General features: G+C 42.5%; 2 long non-coding RNA genes across 2 annotated transcripts in view; one reads left to right on the top strand and one right to left on the bottom strand.

Annotated features, from left to right (window-relative positions):
- Nucleotides 1-21,660, bottom strand: LOC144306022 (uncharacterized). Its single transcript, XR_013373048.1, has 4 exons — nucleotides 21,342-21,660; nucleotides 17,542-17,658; nucleotides 4,419-4,485; nucleotides 1-71 (listed from the first exon to the last, which is right to left on the bottom strand). It is a non-coding gene; the product is annotated as an uncharacterized LOC144306022 (long non-coding RNA).
- LOC144306020 (uncharacterized) overlaps nucleotides 21,310-24,081 on the top strand; it is a 17,202-nt gene continuing 14,430 nt past the window's right edge. The window contains exon 1 of the long non-coding RNA XR_013373047.1: nucleotides 21,310-21,948. This is a non-coding gene — a long non-coding RNA (uncharacterized LOC144306020). The remainder of the gene's footprint in view (nucleotides 21,949-24,081) is intronic.

The raw sequence follows: 24,081 nt of genomic DNA on the forward strand, positions 1-24,081 counted from the left end.
CTCATAATGCTACGTGAAGATAAAGATGACATGAGATCATCCAATGTGTGTAGAGCTCCTTGTTTCAGGCCCTAGGTTCCATGTGAAAAGAATAGAATAATTATAAGATCACTTTTTCTTTCTTCCTATCTTATTTCAGTAAAATATAGATAATGTAAGACTTGCCACTGTTACGTGTACAATTCAGTGGTGTTAATTACACACAGTGTTGTGCAACTATCCCCACTGTCCGTTTCCAGAACTTTTCCATTACCCCAAATAGAAACTCTATACCCATCAAGCAATTCACTCTCATTCTCCTCTACTCCCAGCCCCTGGCAATCTCAAATCGACTTTGTGAGCCTATAAACTTGCCTATTCTATGTATTTCATGTAAGTGGAATCATACACGTGTCCTTTTGTGTCTGGCTTATTTCAGCTAGTATAGTGTTTTCAAAGTTGATCCACATTATGACATGTGTCAGAACTTTGTTCCTTTTATGGCTGAGTAGTATTTCATTGTATTCACACAGAGCATTTTGTCCATCCATTCATCTCTTGACGGACACAGGGGTTGTTTCCATGTCATGGCTATTGTGAATGAGGCCACTATGAACACTGGTGCACAAGTATCTCTGAGTCCTTGTTTCCAGTTTTTTGGGGTATATACTTGGGACTAGAGTTGCTGAGTAGTGTAATAATTTTGTTAAACTTTTTTGAGGAACCACCAAACTGTTTTTTCATAGCACTGCACCTTCACATTTCCACAACAATGTACAAGTTTTCCAGTTTCTCCATATCCTCACCAACACTTGGCTATTCACCCCCCCCCGCCCTTTTTTTTTTAAATGATAGCCATCCTAGTAGGTATGAAGTGGTATCTCACTGTGGTTTAATCAGTGTTTAATTATCTCTATCTAAAAAAAAAAAAAAAAAAAAAATTATCTCTATCTGGGATCCCTGGGTGGTTCTGCGGTTTAGCACTTGCCTTCAGCCTGGGGTGTGATCCTGGAGTCCCGGGATCAAGTCCCACATCAGGCTCCCTGCATGGAGCCTGCTTCTCCCTCTGCCTGTGTCTCTGCCTCTCTCTCTGTCTCTGTCTCTCATGAATAAATAAATAAAGTCTTTAAAAAAATAATTATCTCTGTCAATGAATGAAAAGAGTGCAAGTAATCAAACTGAACCAATGGTCCAAAGATCATCTATATAAAGTGTTGTAGCATTTGGGTATTATTTGAAAGAGTCTATGTCGCACAAGCCAAGGATAATTATCTTATTTTAAAAATACATTTAAAATAATAAAGCCCCATGTATGGATCTGGCTTAAAAGAGGCTGGAAGTTGGTTCCTGGCTGTGACCCACACTGCTAATGAATCTATGGTGGCCCCAGACTGATCAACTATGGCATGTCAAGAAAGGTTGGGTGCTTGGTCTAAGGCTGTTGACGTCTTCAATACATAAAGATAATTATTTTGTTTCAAGAGACTTAACAATGTTGATCATTGAGAGTTGAAAAGTAATAGCAATATTAATAATGCACAATAACAGACAGAGGAAGTGATGCTGAACCTGAACCTCTAAGGTGTATAAAAATTATCAGATCAGACTGACCGTCGGTAGATCTACAAGCATTTTTTTCGGGAAGATAGTCAATTGGACTTATGTGATGCTCTTGAATTTATAACACCTAGAAAGGAAGGATCTTATTTCTTTTAGCAAAATAGTCGAAAGAACTCTACAGTAGGTATTATTAATGTTCTTATTTTACATGATGAAAAATTAGTCTTGGAGAAATTAAGTATCTTGCCCCAGTGATTGAACCAAGATCAAGTCCATTTGACTTCTGAGCTGCCTTCATGGAAGAAGAAAACATGAGCTGAATGGAGGAGGTGCTGTCACAGTAGCTGTGCTGGTTCCCTGGGGTTGACTAATAAGGTACCCCCAATTACATGGCTAAAACAACAGAAATTCACTACCTCTCAGTTCTGGAGGCTCGAAGTCCAAAATCAAGGTGTCAGCCTGGTTGGTTGTCTCAAGGGCTATAAAGGGAGAATCTGTTTGGCCTCTTCTCTCCTAGCTTCTCATGGTCTTGGGCATCCCTTGGCTTGTAGCTGGCGTTCTCCTTGTGTCTTCACATGGATTTCCTCTATGTGTGCTTTTCTCTATGACCCAAACTCTCCTTTTTATGAGAACACCAGACATACTGAATTAGGGCTCACCCTAATGACCTCATTTTTATTTCATTACTTCTGGAAAGATTCTGTCTCCAAATACAATCACACTCTGGGGCCTGGGGGTTTGGACTTCAGTACATCTTCTTTGAGGAGTTGGGTGGGTTACACAACTCATCCTTAACAATGACTTAATACTGAGTTGGTCGTATCTCCAAATGAGCTTGTACTCCTGTCTTCACGTAAGTTTATAACGTCTGCAGGACATGCTAATGTATTTTAAGTTATAAAATGAATGAATGTATTTTAAGTTCAGAAAAAAAAAATGTATGAGTTTCTAGCTGGGAGCCTGCATAGTATCCCCTTAGTGACTTAAAAACCCAGCCCCATACTCTAGGACATCTGTTGTTACAATCTTTTCAAATTCTGAACTTAAGAAGTTTGGTTCACAGTGCCCGTGGGCCTGCTTCACTTTTAGCATCGGTTCAAAAGGAAGGGCCTCTTTATTTTCAAATTGCTTCAAGGTTGATTTTAGGGAAAAAAAGTTTCTAACTCCTACGGAATTCACAAAGTCTCAAGTATCTAGGAAAGAATGCCTTTGGTTTCAGAAACATATTTTGGAAACATAGACTTTTCTTTCATTTACCCCAAAACAAAAAAGATTTTTTTCAGTTCCCTTTTTGTTTGGAGAGAGAACAGGACTACGTAGTGCTACAATTTTTTATCAGTTTTTCTGCTAGTTTTTAAAGAGGTGGCCGAGTCTTTGATTTTCCACCTGGAAGATGCCGTAGACAGAGCCGGCCGAGGATGGCCACGAGGAGATAGTCAGGGCTAAGTCGGCTCAGCTCAGGAGGCTCCCAAGAGCCTTGTCCGCTTCCAGACTCCCCGTGGGCTGGGGCCTAGCTGCGTCTGGGAGACAGCCACCGCCTCCGCCTGCTCCCATTCCTCTCCCCAGGCGTTGGTCTCAAGGACGTTCCCTAAAGTCTACTGTGTGGTAACCTCGGGGTCTGCTTCTGGAGAACCCAGGCTGCGACAGGGCCCGGATGTCCATACAGAGAAAAAGAGGCAACTGTGGGAATGAGAAGCGAGCCGGATTCCAGGCCGTGGCTTCAGTGAGACTAAGGAAAGGCTGCGTGGGAAAGGTCGCTTCCAAAGGAATTGTCTCAACCAGCACCGCAAGGAATAGTCCTGGAACCTAAATAGAAAAAAAAAAATTCCTCCAAAACCACAAGGGGATGGACACCTGGGTGGCTCAGCAGTTGAGCATCTGCCTTCAGCCCAGGGCGTGATCCTGGAGACCCAGGATTGAGTCCCGCATCGGGCTCCCTGCGGGGAGCCTGCTTCTCCCTCTGCCTGCCTCTCGGCCTCACTCTGTCTCTCATGAATAAATAAATAAAATATTTAAAATAAAAAAATAAAAATCACACAAAGGAAGTTTCTAGAGTATGTACAATTTGTATTAAGGGACACCTGGGTGGTTCAGTGGTTGAGCATCTGCCTTTGGTTCAGGTCGTGACCCCGGGGTCCTGGGATCGAGTCCCACATCAGGTTCCCCACAGGGAGCCTGCTTCTCCCTCTGCCTGTGTCTCTGCCTCTCTCTGTGTCTCTCATGAATAAATAAATAAAATCTTAAAGAAGAAGAAAAAAAAAAAAAGAAAACAGAAGAGGAACTTGATAGCAATGTCCTGAACAAAAGAATGACGACAAAGGTGATCCAGAAAACACTTACCGGTCAGGATGCAAAAATAAAGCTATTGGCTAAAATGGGAAAAGGAAAGCAGTAAGTGTCACAAAGTATGTTTTAACCGCTCAAGGCTGGGATACACCAAGGAGGAACGTGGAACCCTAGGTGTAATTCACCTCGACAAGGACCTTCACATTTTCTCACCGGGTTAGATGTCGTCTTGCGCTTGAACCGGTTGCTGGAGTGTGGTAAAAAAGACGAGTCCAGAATACAGCTGGATAAGCCCGGGTGGTGAGAAAAGGCCAGCTTTCAGGGACATGGCTTTGACCAAATGGTGGTCTTTCCTTACACCCTTGGGCAGTGACAGTGAAACCTGGTCAGAGGCAATGACCGGAAGCCTGGGTGTGAACGTGCATACGCGTCTCTCTGTATGTGTCTGTGCAAGCGACGTCTCTGCCTGTGCACACACGTGTGTGTGGGGTGTGATATGTCCTGTGTATGGGCCGAGGTTGGGAGGGGATCGCCCACCACAAGGCGGAGTAGTCCACTCCTTCTGGATAGAGTACATCCTCTTGTGTCATTACCTTGTTTGGGTCTCTCCGAAGGCAGAAGCAGGGTTTGAGGGCAGGTAGTTTGATTGCGAGGTGATCCCTAGAAGCAGGAGTGAAGGGCAGAGACAGGAAAGGAGGAGATGCTGGTAAAAGTGTATACTCGCCATCACTTCTGTGGGATACAGAGGGTCAGTTCCCCTTGGACCTCTTGAGCAGTGTTCTAAAGGCCTCCCAGAACTGCCCACCCAGGGGCACCCACCTGAACCTAGTCAGTTAAGCATCTTGTCTTTGGCTCAGGTCGTGATCCCAGGGTCCTGGGATCCAGCCCCACTGGGCTCCCAGCTCAACAGGGACTCTGCTTCTCCCTCTCCCTCTCCATTTACCTCCCCTACCCCCACCAGTTCCTGCACTCTCTTGCTCTCAAATAAATAAATAAAATCTTAAAAAAAAAAAAAAAAAAAAAAGAATTGCCCACCCAAAGGACAGACATCCAGAGCATTTATTTACAGGCTCTTCTTCACGGCCTGAGGGTTGCCCCTGTGGGCACTGACTCCCCCACAACGGCAAGCTCCACCTGCAGGCTGAGTGAGCAGCCTCCCGGCTGGGGAATCAGCTGTGGGGCTGAAAATGACCACCACAGGGTACCCGCCGGCGGTGGTGCAGTGGGGCTCACAGAGAACTATCCATCTGGGCTGTGGCTGAAATCAGAGGGGGTGGAGGGCAGTGATGTATGGTTCTTGTACACCTCTACCCCACACCCATAAACTGCCAAGGGCCCTAGGAAAAGTGCTCACATGTTTTAAAAAAGGACATCCTGGTAAATCATTGCTGAGCACTTATAATGCAAATTGAAATATAATAAAGATGTTTTATGCTGAGTTTCTTTGACTCAGTAATAAGCCATGATGGTTGCTGAATTTTAAATTAAAGAAGGAAATGGATGGTTTGTATTTGGGGAGTTTTAAGAGGTCAATAAATAACACCTTCTTCTTCTCCTATGGTGCTCTGAGGCATCTGAGAAATGAGACACAGGAGACCAAAGGATGGGGGTGAAAGTGGCAGCTAAATAGGGATTTATACCTGTGGCCCAAAGAGCAGGGCTGGCTGATGTTCTGTGCCCGCAGCACAGTATGAACTAGGGAACCATGCACCTGAGCCGATCCACCTCCCCCGGTCACTGCCTTGCTCTGGTCTGGCAGAGAGGGAAGAGAGTGAATCTTTGATGCTGGGCAGCCTTGCAGATTTTAAATAGATGAGTTTCATCCCATCAAGGAATGCACACCATTTACTGTGGGATCCTTGTCACTCACCAATCAGTAACTCACTTCTAAAGCGGGCACATTACTCTGATGGGAATTCCCCCACGTGGAACAGTAAGGTAAGGCAAAGAAAAGATTTCTTCCAACGATTGTGGAAAGAAAAAGGAGTCTCTGGAACAGTGTACACTCCGGGTCCCTCCTGTAGTTCTCACTGTTGATAGCCTTCCATTTGATGTTCGACTGTATTTTGTACAATTTGCTTTGATGACCGAGGGTAGAGTTGTCTTCTACGAGTCTTGTTCCCCGGCTATAATGTGAACTCAGGAAGGGTCTATGCAGTGCTTTCTTTTGTGGGATCCAGAAAAGAACTCTGGGATGGAAATCAAGTAAACCCAAGTTCTACATCTAGGCCCCAGTAAAACACGGTTCCATCGTGTAGTCTTGTAGACCTACTCCAGGTCCAGATTTCAGTTTCAGAATAATTACTAAATGAACTGAATAGATACTAGTATGATGAATGGTTAAGTGTGATCTAATAACGAAAATAAGACGATGTTTACTAACAGCGTGCAGTGTGCCTGTGGAAGAGAGAAGCCTGTGGAATAAGCACTGGCTTTGGCATTGGACAGATCTGGGTTTACATACTGGTCCTGTCACTTTACCCGAAGTGGGTTTCCTGCAAAATCCTGTGGATTTTTTTTAGTTTGATGGGTTCATTACTCAATAAATACTGCTTAATAAATCACTAGAAATTGTATATAAAGTATTTGGAACTGTACACGTGGTATTTCTCAGTGTTTTATACTACATCAAGATCTAGAGACATGTACATAAAAACAATATGTACATTGCAAACAACTGTTAAATTCTTGAAACCCGAAAGGAGACTCCATAAGTGCCTAGAAACAGAACGTCTTTGTTCCCATAAATAAGATTTTAAGTTAAAAGTAACAGGAGAAAATAACTTCCAACCCTGATGATTATAGAGTGAAAGCCTAAATATAGGAGGAGAATAAAAACCAGACATGCTTTTTAAATAAAGTATATTTAAAAGCCCCTATCATGAAGATGTGGAATCTGAAAACATCATATTCAGTGGGAAGATAACTAAAGAGGTTTTTTGGTTTATCTGATTTTATTTGATTCAGATATTAAGTCTACATCTGATTATGGTCAAACTACCAAGGAAAATAATCAAATTGTAACCCATCTGCAACAAATTCATGTTATTTCTTACAGAATTGTAGTCAGATAGCTTAGATTTGATTCATAATTTTCTTCCAAGAAGAGAGCCTTTCAAACTGAATAAAGATTTCAAAAATACAGGAAGTTAAATTATGAGAAGTAGAAAGTTAAGAGCTATTTCTTGGCCATATGTACCGTGAAATATATATTTTTTAAAGCCATAAAGGTAGCCACACTCTTCGTTAATGAGTTAATGAGTGATATTTAAAAGTTCCTTCATCCAGAGACAGATAATAAACCCACAAGCTTGGAAGAAAGTAATGGTAGTACAAGAAAAGGCAGCGTAATAAACTGGTCTTGAGCTCTGGTGTACTTTGTATATTAGTTTACTGCTTAGTGCTGAATTTAAATTTACCTAGAAAGATTGCCATTCAAATAATGCTGGCTCCCTCTCATCCTAGATGGTAGTAGAAAATAAATCCGAAGCATGTTTTCTTGGTTTAAGGAATGATTGCCTTTTCATTTTTGTTTATTTTTGGTTGAAGTTGTTTTGTTTCTGGCCTACCAAAGTATGCTCCTCCAAAACTCCATGGTATTTTGAGGGGAAGGTGGGCAATTAGCATGAACTAGGAGCTTTTGGGAACATGGACAGGCTGACAGTTCCTACCCTTTGGGGGGGTTCTTCTTCTCCCTAAGGGATTGAAATGGTATGCAAGGGGAATCCTTCCAAGGAATGAGCAAACCTCCTTAGACTCCTAGGCCCACCATCAAGGCCTAGATTATTGAGAGCTGATTCCACCAGAATGCATGGCAAGAAAGCCATGTTTTGGGAATTGTGGCCAAACATATTAGCATAAGCCAGGGGCATTTGCAGAAGCAACAACCTCCACCCATCAGTGGACTAATCATATTCTTCAGATTCTGTTGGCAAGATGTTTGGAAGCAGGACTGGCCTGGCATAAAATCTTATTTATGGGAATAAGTGGGCTAGGTAACCTGTTGGTGTTTTCAAGAGAGGCCCCCAAGGGAGAAAGCGGTTGTCTTTGCACAACCCAGTAAGTAGGGCCCCATTAATTAAAGGGTGATATTACCTTATTTGAACCTTGAACATGATAGAGCAGGTCATATGAATTAAAATAATACAATGCCACGATCTCAGCATATGCTGGATACTGTTCAGCTGTTATTTTGCTAGATCCATAAATGACTAAACGTGTATGTTTGCTGCAACACAACTGTCCCCTCTGTATTTACGGCCAGCCTACAATAGATGGCAGCTAACCTTTAAATGCATATAGACTTGTCCGAAAGAGAAAGAGAGAAAGAAAGAAAGAAAGAAAGAAAGAAAGAAAGAAAGAAAGAAAGAAAGAAAGAAAGAAAGAAAGAAAAGAAAAAAAGACTTGTCCAAGTAGTATACTTCTATTTGTTTCTTTTTAACTCTAATAAAGACAAATGTGCTGTCTTTATATTACTACTTAAATACCTTAATATTTCTCTCTCCTTAATGTTTTAGTATTTCAACTAAGTAAGTTTGAAGTTTTTGCTAAAACAAATTTTTTTTTAAAATATTTTATTTATTTATTCATGAGAGACACAGAGAGAGAAAGAGAGAGGCAGAGACACAGGCAGAGGGAGAAGCAGGCTCCATGCCGGGAGCCCAACATGGGACTCCATCCAGAGCTCCAGGATCACGCTCTGGGCCGAAGGCAGGCACTAAACCGCTGAACCACCCAGAGAACCCCTACTAAAACAAATTCTAAAAATAAAACCACCTCATGTCCTATTTCTTTAAATTGACTTATTTAACCTCTTATCCATTTACATAAGAGATCTCCCTTTTGGATAAAAGCTTCTATAACTTTGTTCCTGCAGTATAAAATTATATATCAATTCTCTTTCTTTAGATTTTTTATTTAAATTCAATTTGCCAACATATATTACAACACTCAGCGCTCATCCCATCAAGTGCCCCTTCAATTTTTTTAAAAGGTACTGCTAATGTATTTTTAATCATAACGAGTTAAAAGTATAAAGAAAAGATAAGTTAAACTTTATTAATGTGATATATTAATGGAACAAATTCATGTAACTATATAGCAGCATCCTTATGGAGTCAAAAATTAGTTTATTTAATAGTTTTAATCAATTTTCCCTGTAGTCTCCTATTGCTATTATTCTATAAGTTGTTAACATTACTAATATTTTCCAGCATTTGGAGTAAACTTTTAAAATGCTTAGGTGCTCTCTCTTTTTTTTTTTTAGGTTTTATTTTTAAGGAATCTCTATACCAACATGGGGCTCAAGCTCACACCCCCAAGATTTAAGAGTCACACGCTCCACCGACTGAGCCAGGTACCCTTAAATGCTCTTTCTTATTAAATTTGTACATTTAGTTAATTCTTCAGCTAAAATTGCTTCACACAATTTTTATTTCCCCTCAATTTTAAACTTTTGTGAAAATGATGCCTCACTTGATAACATCAGATTCTCAAGGTGACAAATTCTTTTTTGTTGCTGTCCTAACAAAATGAACACAGTTCTATTTATTTATTTTGAACACAGAGTTAAATAATTTTATCCATGAAAAATCAAAAGTATATATATATATATTTTAAGATTTTATTTATTTATTCATGGGACACAGAGAGAGGGAGAGGAGAGGCAGAGACACAGGCAGAAGGAGAAGCTCCCTCCATTCCATGCAGGGAGCCCGACGTGAGACTCGATCCCAGGTCTCCAGGATCACGCCCTGGGCTAAAGGCGGCGCTAAACCACTGAGCCACCAGGGCTGCCCTCAAAAGTATATTTTGATCCAATATTGGCATGGGGACAAAACTGCAAATTGTTGTTTACAGGGTGACAAATTCTTCTTTGAAATAATTGGACTTTTTTGTGATAATTTAAAAATTTTTTCCTCCTGATTACTTTTAGTAGTCAAAATATTACTTTTCTTGAAATGGTTCAGTCACAAATTTGTTCTCTGAAGAGATGACTTCCTGCATACAACTGTCTGAACTCACACGTCATGAATATTTCATTTCCAATTCAGAAAAAAAGTATAGCCAGTTTACCCAAGGGGCTTTATAACTGAGTTCTTATTGTATTTTACCAAGAAAAATCAGTGTTGGGTTGGGGAGGTGTCTAGACAAATAACAAAAAGACAGAAGTCCTTCAGCAAAATCCCAAAGTCCTACTTTAGCACTTTGAGGCAGAGCTGGGCAGAGGAGTAGGTGAGAGAAAATGGAAACTCAAGGAACACAGGATGAAAAAGGAGAATGTCCTGCTGGGCGCCAGGCTAACTTTCCCCCTCTCCTGGGAGGGAGGCCCACACCCCTAATCAGGACGTCAGTTTAGGTGGTGGGGAAAGAAGCCATTCTCTCCTTTGGCCAACAGCCTCTCTGATCTTGTGGCTGCACCGCTTATTAGCAAAGCAGAGACATTATCTTTGTGACCTTAAGGTCTGTAGGGGATATAATCACAGGAGTATAGACACAAGGATAAGGAGAGAAAGCAGTGGATTTAGCCTGGGTGGCGTGGGGGCAGGGCAGCCCCCCCAGAGGAGGGGACTTCCAAGCCAAGAGAGAAAGGAGGCAACATTCCAAGCAGAGGAGCATCCAGCCCCAGAATCCCAAGCAAGCAGAAGCCTGCACTTCTTTGCCAGCGTTAGTATCTTCCATCCAATCTTTCGGGCTTCCCCTTAAGGGCCTGCTCTCCCCTCTCCTCTTCATCTCCTTCCTCTTTCCCCTTAGCTCCACTGACAAATCAGAGTAGGGCAATTAGATATCTAAGATAAGTCCTCATTTTAGCTAGAATAGAATGAGGTTAAGAACCACCATGAGCTCCACACAACCTGAAAGGGTCAGACTGTTATATAAGGCGGCCGAGAAAAGCAGGTCTGGCGTCTCCCATGCCAGACCACCCGAAGGCAGATGTCCCCAAATTCTTCCTGAGATGATTTCTATATAGTCACTACGGTGATTTCTAGATGGTTTCTCTGGTCTCTATCTACCTTGTAGATAGCACCAATGCTCTGGATTCAAAATTCACTTGGTGATATGGAAATTACTTAAAGAAGAACAGAGGAGGGGATCCCTGGGTGGCTCAGCAGTTTAGCGCCTGCCTTCGGCCCTGGGACTCCAGGATCAAGTCCCACATTGGGCTCCCCTGTGTGAAGCCTGCTTCTCTCTCTGTGTCTCTGTGTCTCTTATGAATAAATAAATAAAATCTTAAAAAAAAGAAGAAGAAGAACAGAGGGATCACACACACACACACACATATTAAGCATTAAGTGTGACTCAGCCTATATTAATAATACAAGTAATTCCACACAAAAAAACAATTGTATATGCTCGGAACTTCTTCCTCTTACTTTTTCTAAGCAAAAAACCTAAACTGCTAAAAGGAGAGTACAAGAACACCTATATTGCTTTGCTAAAATTAGTATTTCCCATAATGGAAATACTATTTACCCACTTTAGGAGAGGTAATGATTCAAGAGAGGAATTCATCTCAAACATCAAAGGGACAGTTAAAAAACTGGATCAGGAGCTATACCTGATGTCATACTTTGTGTTTTGAAAGCAAACTTGAAGCCTGATCAAGATCAGCAATAAATTAACATCATCTTGGAAAATAAGAGTGTCCTCAACGAACCAGAAAAGTTGAAGAATTACTGACAGAAAGCCCTAAGGGTCAGCACTATGGGTTAATCAACAAAGGACAACAAAGCTTCCTGTTGGGAGCAATCCCAGAAGAGCATCCAACTCAGAGGCAAGGCATCTAAGGAGTAGCAGACACAGAGGGTGATAAATGGGAAGACGAACAGGAATCGGTGGTGATTTGGGAGAACTGGAGGATTTGCCCAGGGACACAGCCCTGCGTGCAGACACTAGTGCGGGAAAGGTAAGATCTGGGAACTTCTACATCCCCATGGGCCCTGGAAGTGTCTGTACTCGGAGGAGAAGCTAAAGATAGATCCTCTTGCCAATGTGGTTTCTCTTACCCATTCTCACGTCTCCCCAGAACATGAGATATGATTGCCAGGTGGCCAGAAAATTCCAATACAGAGATCAACAGAAACCAAGGATCACCAAGTTTGTTGGGAAGAAACATTACCATAAAAAGACACCAAATTGGATAAAAATAGAATAAAGACCTCAAGAGATAGTTAATTCGGCAGGCAAAAATTTTATAAAGATTAACATTCTCAGAAAGTGTTGGGAGGATATCATGGGGAAAAAGAATAACTACATATCTTGGAAATTTTAAGTGTAAAAGAGAAGTATTAGCAAAAGAATTGAATAAACAGGACTAGAAAGCAAAGTACATCTATGAGGGAATGAAAATCCATAAGTATAATAAACTTGCAGTGCTATGTGGTGTTAGCCTTCCAGGATATAATACATTTTCACCTTTTGTTTACATCGTTTACATCCTTCATTTAAAACCGGTAGCTTTCTGGGGATCCCTGGATGGCTCTGCGGTTTAGTGCCCGCCTTCGGCCCAGGGCGTGACCCTGGGGACCGGGCTCCCTGCATGGAGCCTGCTTCTCCCTCTGCCTGGGTCTCTGCCTCTCTCTCTCTCTGTGTCTCTGCCTCTCTCTCTCTGTGTCTCTCATGAATAAATAAATAAAATCTTTAAAAAATAAAAAAATAAAACTGGTAGCTTTCTTTTAAAAAATAAAACAATAAAATAATAAATAAAAATGAGATCTCCAAAAAAAGAAACAAAACCCGTGTTCTTATAAAAGAAGGTGTAAGTCTGTTAACTCGTCAGCAAATGACACTAAAACTGAAGGGAAAAATAAAAGAAGGAAGAGAAGGAAAAAAAAAAGACAGCACCAGTGGTCGAGTTGTGCTGATGGTCTTTTGAGGAACAAGGGAATAATTGTATAATATAAACCTCTTTCATATGCTGGGGCTTCCCCAAGGACATAGTGGTGACTCGCAAACATCGAACCATAACCCACAGAAAGAAACGTGTGCAACCCGGAGCATCTGTACACATACATATGTACAAAGTTTTCACAGAACAATACTTATTTTCTGATATTTTCCATTTTTACCATATTTTTCTAAAAAACATATTTTTAAATTTTTTTTTAATTATTTTTTTTCTTTCTTTATTTATGATAGTCACACAGAGAGAGAGAGAGAGAGGCAGAGACACAGGCAGAGGGAGAAGCAGGCTCCATGCACCGGGAGCCCGATGTGGGATTCGATCCCGGGTCTCCAGGATCACCCCCTGGGCCAAAGGCAGGCGCCAAACCACTGCACCACCCAGGGATCCCTAAAAAACATATTTTTAATTTAAATGTACTCCCTGCCTCCCATGCATATACCTCCCAGTTTGGAAAGTGTGGTACTAAGCAACCTTATAAGAAAAGTACTTGCCAGGGCACCTGGGGGGCTCAGGGGTTGAGCGTCTGCCTTCGGTTTAGGGTGTGACCCTGGGGTCCTGGGATCGAGTCCCGCATCCGGCTGTCCTCAGGGAGCCTGCTTCTCCCTCTGCCTGTGTCTCTGTGCCTCTCTCATGAATAAATAAATAAAATCGAAATAAATAAATAAATAAATGGCGTGTGTTTTATACATGTCAGCGAAGATACTTTGCCTGTATATTTATTCAAATGTTCCCTTGAAACCAAAACTTTGTCCGATGGCCCATGATTTTATTTTCACTTGTTTATCTCTTTCTCTTTCTTCCCCTTATTGTGGAATTCCAATAGTCTAAGAATCCAACAATCAAGACTCTTTTCTGATGCCTGTGTTCGACCTATATTACATGAGATATATTCAAATGGGGCTTTTTTCTGTGAAATCATAAGGAGGTCAAGGTCGACCGGCCTCCCCCAGGGCTATCATCATCGATTTTGTCGTGTTCTAGACTCAGTTTCCCTCCAAGAGCGTTCTAACATGTGCCACAGCCACATTTCCTTCTCTCACATTGGGATTAAGCACCTCCCTCATCTAAGTGCTTTCTAGTGATTCACAAATAGCAACACAATCATGGCATATATACATATATATACACATACACACACATATGTACATATATGTATGTATCATGGCATACATATACATATATATATACATGTGTGTATACACATACATATATATAAGAGAATTATAGCAACATCTTTATCATTAATCCATGATAAAATTACTAATGGCTTGGGACACCAGGGTGGCTCAGCAGTTGACTTGTCTGCCTTCGGCTCAGGGTGTGACCCTGGAGTGCCTGGATCGAGTCCCACATCGGGCTCCCTGCAGGGAGCCTGCTTCTCCCTCTGCCTGTGTCTTGGTGCCTCTCTCTGTGTCTCTCATGAATAAATAAATAAAATCTTAAAAAAATATATGAATGGCTTAACCAAAATCTAGTGCATGTGGAGAGTTGTAGCAACAGATCTCATCTAGATTGCTCTAAATAATTTGTAGGGGTACATAGGATTCTGTCCAGCCTATTAATTATCCCACAGTCCTGCGGCTCTCTACTGTCTCACCGAGTGGGCCAGCATTTCTGGTTCCTCTCCAGTGGCCCTTTGAAGGATAATTGCGAAGCTACAGACTTTTATGTGCAATCTGTAGGGATTTCTGCGCAGGACACACGTAGTTAATGTTCTAAATCCGCCTAACACGGTACATTAGTTATGTAAACAGTATTAACATTAAAACGATGTTCACTTCGGGGAAACAGTAATTATATTTCTTCTTATTAGGTAATAGCCATGCAACCATTTTTTATTATTTCTGCGAGGTGTTCTTTTTTTGTTTGTCTGTGTGTCCTTTGTTTTGTGTTCTTTGAGGCCCGTCTAAGGTGCCCTGAAGGAGCAGCGCTCCTGCCGGGTCCTGGGGGGTGGGGAGGGCAGGAGGTGGGGGAGGGGGGCAGGTGACCTGCCCAAGCCAGGTGGCTCCCGGGGCGACAGGCCGGGCTTTCCCTGGGGCATCACTGATCCATCCTGTGGGTTGACTAATTTCACCGAAAACACCACCTTCTTACCTGCAACCGGGTTCTTCAAAAACAGATTCCTATGGATCGGCGATGTTCCCGGGGCCCTTCTTGCCTTTCTGCCCATGTTGGGCCAGAAACCCACAGATGCGGTAAAAATCAGGGTAAAATAATTCAGAGAGGGGCACAGAAGAAAATAAAGATTGCCTTCACTGTTCTCACACACAATTAGCCGTTGGAGGCCCTCGGATCTGTTTTTCCCCTTTTCTTGTTGATTCTGACTTAAGTAAGGGTTTCCCGCAGTTTAACTCCAAAACATCCCCTCCAAGGGCCCTACAAGGTGAGGAATCACCAGTGTCACTGTTAAGGAAACTGAGGCCCGGGAAATCCCTGAGTTGGCCGGCGGCCACAGGCTGGCCCCGAGGGGACCCCCAAGGGCCTCGGGCTGCTGTCCTTCACAGGGCACCTTAGCTGCTCCCTTGCTGCTGCGGCCAGCACCGCCTTCCTCAAATGGAGACAGGACTGTTTTCCCCCCCTCAATGATTAGGATTACACTCACTCCCCATTATTCACAGGTTCCCTACTTGTAGATTCGCCTACTGGCTAAAATTTATTCTCACCCCCAAATCAGTACTTCCCGGGTCGAGCTACTCTCGGACAGGCAGCAAAGGCGGAGTCACTGTGCACACGTGCTCAGCTGAGCTCGAACCAGGGCACACTCCGCTTTCTCGTTTCAGCTCCCGGGTGGGAAACAAGGGATCTTTTCGTGGTCTATTTAGTGCCACATCATTTGAAGTTTTGTGATTTTGCAGTTAATTTTGATCTTCTTCTTCTTTAAGATTTTATTTATTTATTCACGAGAGATACACAGAGGCAGAGACACAGGCAGAGGGAGAAGCAGGCTCCCTGCAGGGAGCCCGATGCAGGACTCGATCCCAGGAGCCTGGGGTCACATCCTGAGCCAAGGCCGATGCCCACCCGCTGAGCCACCCAGGCGTCCCACTTTTGCTGCTTAAAATGGCCACCAAGTGTGGTGCTAGGAGGCTCCCAAGTGTTCCCAACACAGAGGAGACTCCTGCGTTGGATGTGCTTCCTTCAGCCATGAGGGATGGAGCTGCCGACTATCAGTTCAGTACAAGTTATGTATTGGTTGGTTGATAAAAATGTTACCAGAAGCTCTAGGAATGTAACCAGGTATGTAGGCTCGATGGTTCAGGATTTGCTAATTTGAAGTTTATAGTAGTTTGTAGATCGATCATGAATAAGTAGAAACAGCTGTATTATTACTGTGGCTACTGCTGTTATTGCCTAATAGTAAATGATGTGACCTCTCAGCTTACTCTTGAGCCTTACGCAAGAGGGTCTGACCTTCTGTTTATAGTTCTTCCTGCCATGGGTGTTGGGGAGCTACCATCCCACTCTTAGCACCCTCAAGAGGACTTCTGGCCCCTGCTAGCAATTAATCATGGTTCCAAACTCTGATCCCTGTTAACTGAAGCACTCCTGTCTCATGCCTGGCCTTCCAGAAGCACCAGGACAGCCCACTTACAAGTTAAGGCAGGCTTGCTTCTGATTTTGCTTTGAGAGCATTGATGTCAGAGCACTGAGGGCCTGGCCATCAATCCTACTTTCATCACGGCTCCTCTCAGGAGACCTAGGGTCACCCACACAAGAGTCCCTAAGCAGAGATGCAGATTAGACCTCAGGCCAACATTGTTCTTTGAGGGACAGATGACCCACTGCCAACATCGCAGATGGAACTAGAGAGTATTATGCTAAGCGAACTAAGTCAGAGAAAGACAAATACCATATGATTTCACTCACAACTGGGATTTAAAAAACAAAACAGGTGAACTATAGGGGAAGGGAAGGAAAAATAAAATAAAAAAAAACAGAGAGGGAGAGAAACCATAAGAAACTCTCAACTCTAGGAAACAAATAAGCAAACAAGCAGTTGAACGTAGGGGAAGGGAAAGAAAAATAAAGTAAGACAAGAACAGAGCGGGAGACAAACCATAGGAGACTCCTAACTCTAGGAAATAAACTCTGAGGGTTGCTGCAAGGGACGTGGGTGGAGGGGTGGGGTCACTGGGTGATGGGCATTAAGGAGGGCACTTGAAAGAATGAGCACTGGGTGTTGTATGCAACTGATGAATCACTAAATTCTACCCCTGAAACTAATAATACAGTATATGTTAATTAAATTAACTTTAAATTTTAAGAAAGGAAAAAATACATAAATCTTATGCACAAGTCTCAGAACTTCAGTACATCACACATAAATAAATTAAAACATCTATGTTTTGCTTTCCTTTAAAGAAACCTTCATTTCAAATGGAAAAATTCACTTTATAAAATGTCTAATGAAAGGGGAAGAATATCAGAGAAACAGCTTTTCATTCCCTCCAGGAAAGACTAGCATCTATTTTTTTCAGAGATTTTTTTCCAAATGGGACTGGTGATGGGCATCTAACATATAATGAAGTAATTCAGTTTGTTGTAAATAGATGTTTTGTTTTTATTTCACGTGAGTTGCAGTTTCATGATAAGGACGGTTATGTTGTCAGCCAAAATAACCATGGCTAGTAAAAGATGATTTCTTATTCAATTAATCTTAAAAAAAAAACTAATTTGGAAATAAATTATAGTCCTCTTGATACTCACATCATAAAGATAATTACGCGTAAAGATATTTATCTTTGTGATAATCCTCAGTACTAACATGACCAGATCCCTGTGGCAAAATGCAAAAGAGGTGAAAATCAAACCTTTGTAGGGAGCCACTCGAACCACCCCTCCGTTGAAGCCAAGAGAACTAGTTCAAACCAGGAAATCACGAGAGTCGTCGGTATATGTGGACGGCACCCCTAACCACAGTTAGAGATCTGCAAAGGGAAACCAGACAGAGGTTAACTGTCTTTTAAAAATCCACCAAGTTGGCCCGAACGCCGAGTTGGACAGCGGGCTCCGCGACAGAGGCCGCAGCATCCGACGAAGCCACAGGCCGTTCACCATCTGCTCCAGGATGCCCACCTCTGGGAAGCTGTTTTCCAGATGTGCTAGCACACCTGGGAAATGACAAGCTTCCTCGCTGTGACATTTCTTGAAAAAAGCCAAGTGGGAGGAACCCATGCTTCTGATAGAAGGACAAAGAGTGGTACCTCCACACGGGAGACTAGTGTGCAGCTGTAAAGACGAGCAATGCGACATCATGGGGGAACCTCGCAAATGTTAGGTTACGTGGAATAAGCCCGTCACGAAGGACCACGTAGCCTATGAGTCCGTGTGGAGGAGATGCCCGGAAGAGGCACATCGAGACATACGGGGGGTAGATGGGCTGCCGTGGGTGACGGCTGGGGTGGGAAGTTTGGCGGGTGACAGCTAAGAGGTATAAGATTTCTTGGGGCAGGTGGGCAATAAAAATGTTATAAAACTGGTTGTGGTGATGGATGCACAACTCTGTGAATATACTAAAAGCCATTGAGTTGTACACTTCAAATATATGAATCATACGGAATGTGAATCAAATCTCAAAAAAAACGAATTTAAAGACAAGAACAAGGATTTCCTCTGTACACTGATAGAGAATGGTTTTTAGGATGTATTAAATAAAAGAGCAAAGTGCAGAGCACTCAGCGTATACAATATTTCGAGTAGGAAAGGGGGAAAATAAAAAATGTCTCCTTTTTCTTCTATATAAAAATGCTGAGAGGTTTTGCATGAAATTAATAAAAGTTCTCACTGTGGAGAGAGGCTGTCCTGAGGATCTAGAAGAGCCAACGTGTCCCTATGTTTGTTCTTTGAATTTCTTGGCTGAGGATATCAACTTGATATAATTAGTTTAGCCAACATGCACGTTCACTGCTTTTTTTTTTTTTTTTTTTTACTTTGTTTAAAAAGATTTTATTTATTGAGGGAGAGAGAGAGCGCATGAGCTGGGGGTAGGGACAAAGGGAAACGGAGAAGCAGACTCCCCTTTGAGCAGGGAGCCCAATGCAGGGCTCTCCCAATCCCAGGACCCTGAGATTGTGACCCAAGCCAAAGGCAGCAGCTTAACCGCCTGAGCCACCCAGAAGCCCCTTACTTTTTGTGTTTGTTTTAATGTAAGCTCTGTACCCAACATGGGGCTTGAACTCACAACCCGGAGATCAAGCGTCACTTGCTCTACCGACTGTGCCAGCCAAGGAGCCCCAATTCACCAGTACATTATAATCTTGGGACCGTATTTTAAATTATGCAGATATAGAACACGTTATTCTTCCTAGACAGCTTGTTGCATCAAACTGCCCCGATTGCGTGCCTGTTTATTCTATTAGGAAATCACTTTGCCCTGGGGTTCATCAGGATGGTGGTGAATGTCACAGCCCAAAAACATAAGCAATGTGCTGGATGTGAATTAACTGATGACCTGGATTCATGACCTCTAAAGAGGGTCTCACTCAGCATCCACGGTGCTCCCTGGGCTGTGTGCAAGGAGCCCCTCAGCAGAGCCCGGTGAGGGTCCTCAGCCCCCACAGATTGTCACCCACGTGTCTGCCCATGTGGTCTGGAGAGAAGACAAGGGCCATGACGCAGGGACAGCCCTCCCGGCAGACAGTGCCTCCAAGAAGCAACAGCTCTGAATTCTGCTCCCTGCCATGCTTCCGAAAGAGTTATAATTCACGGATTTCAAAATATGAAAACAATCTCAGCTCTTTCGACTGATGCTAATCCATCACCACCACGGAGGTGACGAGAACCTGACACTGCGTACTCTTAAAAGCCACTAGCTGGTGAGAGGCATGGGAGCGCCTCAGACACGCCAGCGAGGGGGCACTTCCATAGTTGAGGTGGCCTAGTTATTCTGGAACTATGACCCGAGATTTGTTTTTTGGTGGATATCTCGCTAAGTGTTCCATTGGGTCCTCTGTTTTCAAAAACACTGACTTTAAATGCCAAAACGTGTCGTTTCTCTTTGGCTACACTGAGTAAATTGTTCAGTTACTCCGCTAGGTTGGGATCAGACAAAAACAAACGCAAATAAATTTTAATAGTGATCACACATTTTGTTTGTTTCCTTTTTCTTTCTCTCTCTCTCTCTCTCTCTCTCTTTTTTTTTTTCTTTTTTTTTTTTTTAGGTAGGCTCCATGCCCAACATGGTCGAACTCATGACCCTGAGATCAAGAGTCACAGGTTCTACTGACTAAGCCGGCCAGGTGCCCCAATAACACCTTTTATATTTTAAAAACACATCATAATGCCAGAAAACTAAACATATAAAATCAACCCTCATATAAAATCTCACTTGTACCCGACTTCTATTAGGGGAAAGAAAAGAAGCCCTAGGACAAAGACACTGTTGTGAGGTTTAATTTATTCATTCAGTTTTATTCAAACTATACCACAGGGTCTGAGAAAAACACATCATTTTTAGACTAGGGAAAATTAGCATTAATTTTGCCTTTATGTTTTTTATGTTACAGTGTCCAAAACATTTTCCTGCCTATGTTCCCCCCAAAGTTCCAAATATTGCCCATCATCTCACCTGAGTGTTGCAGAATAATTTAGAGTGATACATTTATTCCAGAAAAAATCGGCATGGAAAAATATCAAATGAAAAAGCATTCTGTTATTTTTAAAAATCATGATTTTTGTTATGTTTGGAAAAAAGACTAGAAGGAACATACATATGAAAGTCTTAACAATGATTACCTTTGGGGATAGGATCATTTGACTTTTATTTCACTTATTTGCATTTTGGCAGTTAGTATATAATTCTTTCTATAGTCTTAAGAAATCATATTTTATTTTAGAAAACAGATTAGAAATATTTTTAAAAAGTAGACTGATGAATATAGACGTCCATAAATCAGAAGGCAGCCTTGAGAAAAAGTCATGATTTCTAATACAAATGGTCTTAATACAAAACTGAATTTCTCTTTCTAGATCTTTCCATCAAAATGGGTAGTCATGCATGAGTGAAGTAAACAGCTAGGCATGACATGCTGATGACTGACTTCTTGTCATTATTTCTAAAGAGCAGTTTCAAGAAATCAATTGATTTGCATTCCGATATGCAGAGAAGATAACTGACAGTTGGCCAATTCTCAGAATAAAAATAATTAAGTGAAAATATCTGAGAGCATTTCCCAGGACTTTTTTCTCAACATTTGCATAATGCCACAAAGTTTCTTAATGGTTTAAATTTCCTAGTTGCATTAAAACCTTAGTACTTTGTATTCCAGACTACAAGCCCTCCATTGGAAATACTTAATTGTTTTCTTTGGTGAAAGAAAATAGAATTTATCCAAAGATAACCTTTGTTTCATCTCCTTGGTGATTGTGCATTAGGTACATTAACCTCCTAGGGTCCTAGAATAATCTATTTTTAAAAGGAAGAATTTTTTATGGCTTAAGGGGAAAATGTTTACTAAAGTTGAAATTAGTTTTTGAGTGGCTGTGATTTAAAGGCAGTGAGAATATGTGTCTAATCATTCATGTTGGGCCTAAGAAAGAACAATACCACACTATGTTTGACAAAGAGTAAGAATCTATCAGTCCATAATGTACCATTCGATTATTCACTCACCCGGTTGGCCGCTGAGCACCTGCTCAATGCCTGGCCTTGGAGATAGAGTGGGGAACCAAACTCTTCCCATCCCTTGTCTTTGAAGTAGGCCATCCCTGTGGACTTTCTGATCCAACTCCTTTTTCTGCAACTGGCTGGGACATGAACCCTGAGTTGGCCAGTCCAGCCTGGCAGTCAAGGGCGATGAGTCAGGTGAGAGAATCCTCAGAGGCTTCTGGAACCCAAGCACTGCCTATGGGAAGAGCTTTGCACTGCTGAGAAGAGGCCCTTCGTCCATTGCAACTGACTAGCCATTTGATTCCAATTCATTCAAGGGCATGTAGGAAGTCCTGGGACGAGTTTTGGAGGGGACAGGCTTGAGGTTATCTTTGGATAAACCTCACCCCCACCCCCCCACCCCCACCAACATGCTACGGACCATATCTTCATTACTGTCTTTAATGGTGTTTAACTTCGCTCCAGTTGAATCAGAAGCTTTAGGAGGGCAAAGAGTGTGCCTTGTATTCCTCACATAGCAAGGGTACAATAAATGTTTGTCTACGTTTGATTTGCCTCCTTTCAGAAAGATAAAAGCCACACGTCAAGCAAGATCAGCCAACTATGGGAGGTAAGGGTCAGAGTCATGCAGGTAAGTCTAAAGAGACTTACATTTCATCCTACTGGAGTTGACTGCCTGAACACTGAATGGTACTTGACCTCCTCCGCACACCTCTGTCACAACTACCTCCACCCCCACCCCCTCCCACCAATACGGGCACACACACACACCGTTCTCAGGACGAAGAGAATAGTACTAGGCCAAATTTCCAGGTTAGATCCTTTATAACCAGCTTATTGTACTCTTAAAGATAAAAATATTTGAGAAAATATTTATTCTCCCTTAAATAAACCTCTTAAGTCTTTCTCGAGTGATAAAAATAACCAGTTTCTCTTTGTTAATACAACAAAGACCCTGAGAAAGTAATCACAAAAGTGCACATGGGTAACAACCTGTAAGATCTGTAAGAAATGTCCTCCCTATTAGGAATGCAATCATCTGATACAGTGATATGATTTCCAAAACTACATTCACATTGTCAGGCAATAAAATCAAGTCAAAATCACTTGAACGTACAGCAGGACAATGATCTGAGTTTAGAAATGGGAAACCTTGAATTATGTGGTGAAAATAATTTTTCTATGGACAGCAATTTGCCAATAACTTTAAAAGGGTGTGCATAGCTTTCATTTCTAGAACATGGGAACAGGGCTTCCTCTACGGTGCTTGCTACAGTTGAACGTGAGGCTTTTGTGAGCCCTTGATTCTAGAAGGAATGCCAGCAGGCTTCATGAGGCCCTGGGTCCACACTGCCCCACATCCAAATCCAACTGCACACCAGAGGCTCCTGGGTTTGAGATTCAGAGTGGACGCAGTTGTGCGCCTCTGAGAGGTTCCCGCTATAGAACCAAGTGCCTTCCTGCTGAAGTATGTTCTTCAACCAAGTGGTAGACCAGTTCTTTTTTTTTTTTTCCACAATTGTTAAAAAAAGATTTTTATTTATTTATTCATGAGAGATATAGAGAGGCAGAGACACAGGCAGAGGGAGAAGCAAGGGCCCTGCAGGGAGCCCGATGTGGGACTCGATCCTGGACCCCAGGGTCACACCCTGAACCCAACGAAGGCAGACGCTCCGCCGCTGAGCCACCCAGGGTGCCTGGTAAACCAGTTCTGAGAGGAGCAGCTACATCAGTGACGGGGACTCTGGTCCAGTGAGCTGCGCCCTGGGCCAACCTACGCTTCCAGGCTCGCTGTGGATACCGAAGCTCCTGGTGAGCCAGGTGTAAAGGGAGGCAGATGGAACACTAAATCCCCTGGCAACATGTTGAGTCACCTCCCAGCGCAGGAACTCAAAATGACTGGCTGGACAGGAGACAGGCTGGGATTTTCATGGGACCTGATAGAAATCAATCCACCTCCATTCTTTGACTCTGGGCTACGAAATTGGCAGAATGCAAAAGAAAAGGAAGGCTTCCATCTCTGTCCATGTGCCCCTCAGAAACAGGAATTGACAGTGTTTCATTCAGCAGAACTAAAATAAGCCATTAATCATCCTGTTTCTAACATAAGCCTCCTTGTCTTCAAGAAATTATAGTTATTTTAAAGTAAATAAATGACAGTGATAAATAGGCAGTCATTTCATGGAAGAACTAGAATTTAAAGGTGTGTGTGTGTGTTTTAACAAGGCCCCAGACAGCTAGCTTTTAGAAAGTTCAAATAATCCCTTTCAAAAGCAATATTCAGATAATTCTTCGCAGAAGGCAGATGGCAGTAAGTTCAAAAGGTTGAAAGAGTTCAGTGGGAAACTTTGCCTCCTGGAACCAAAGAAGATAAGCTTTGGAATAGATCACCTTGTGGGAAGAAGGAGTGTAGGGGAAAGAGGAGCATCTTATACTCTGAGGTAGCACTAACTTGAGCAAACATTGCATTTACTTGCTGAGCATTCAGAGATCTTAGCGGTGGTCCCAGGGATCCATCCCAGCGAGATCAAGCCTTCTCGAAAATGGTCTCTGAAGCACAGATCCTAGGTCTGTTTGTTTATTTATTTATTTTAGTTTATTTTATTTTTAAATATTTTATTTATTTATTCCTGAGAGACACACACAGAGAGGCAGAGACACAGGCAGAGGGAGAAGCAGGTTCCCTGCGGGGAGCCGGATGCGGGACTCAATCCCAGGACCCCGGGGTCACGCCCTGGGCCGA

This window comes from Canis aureus, chromosome 36 (assembly GCF_053574225.1).
Source record: "Canis aureus isolate CA01 chromosome 36, VMU_Caureus_v.1.0, whole genome shotgun sequence".
NCBI lineage: Eukaryota > Metazoa > Chordata > Mammalia > Carnivora > Canidae > Canis > Canis aureus.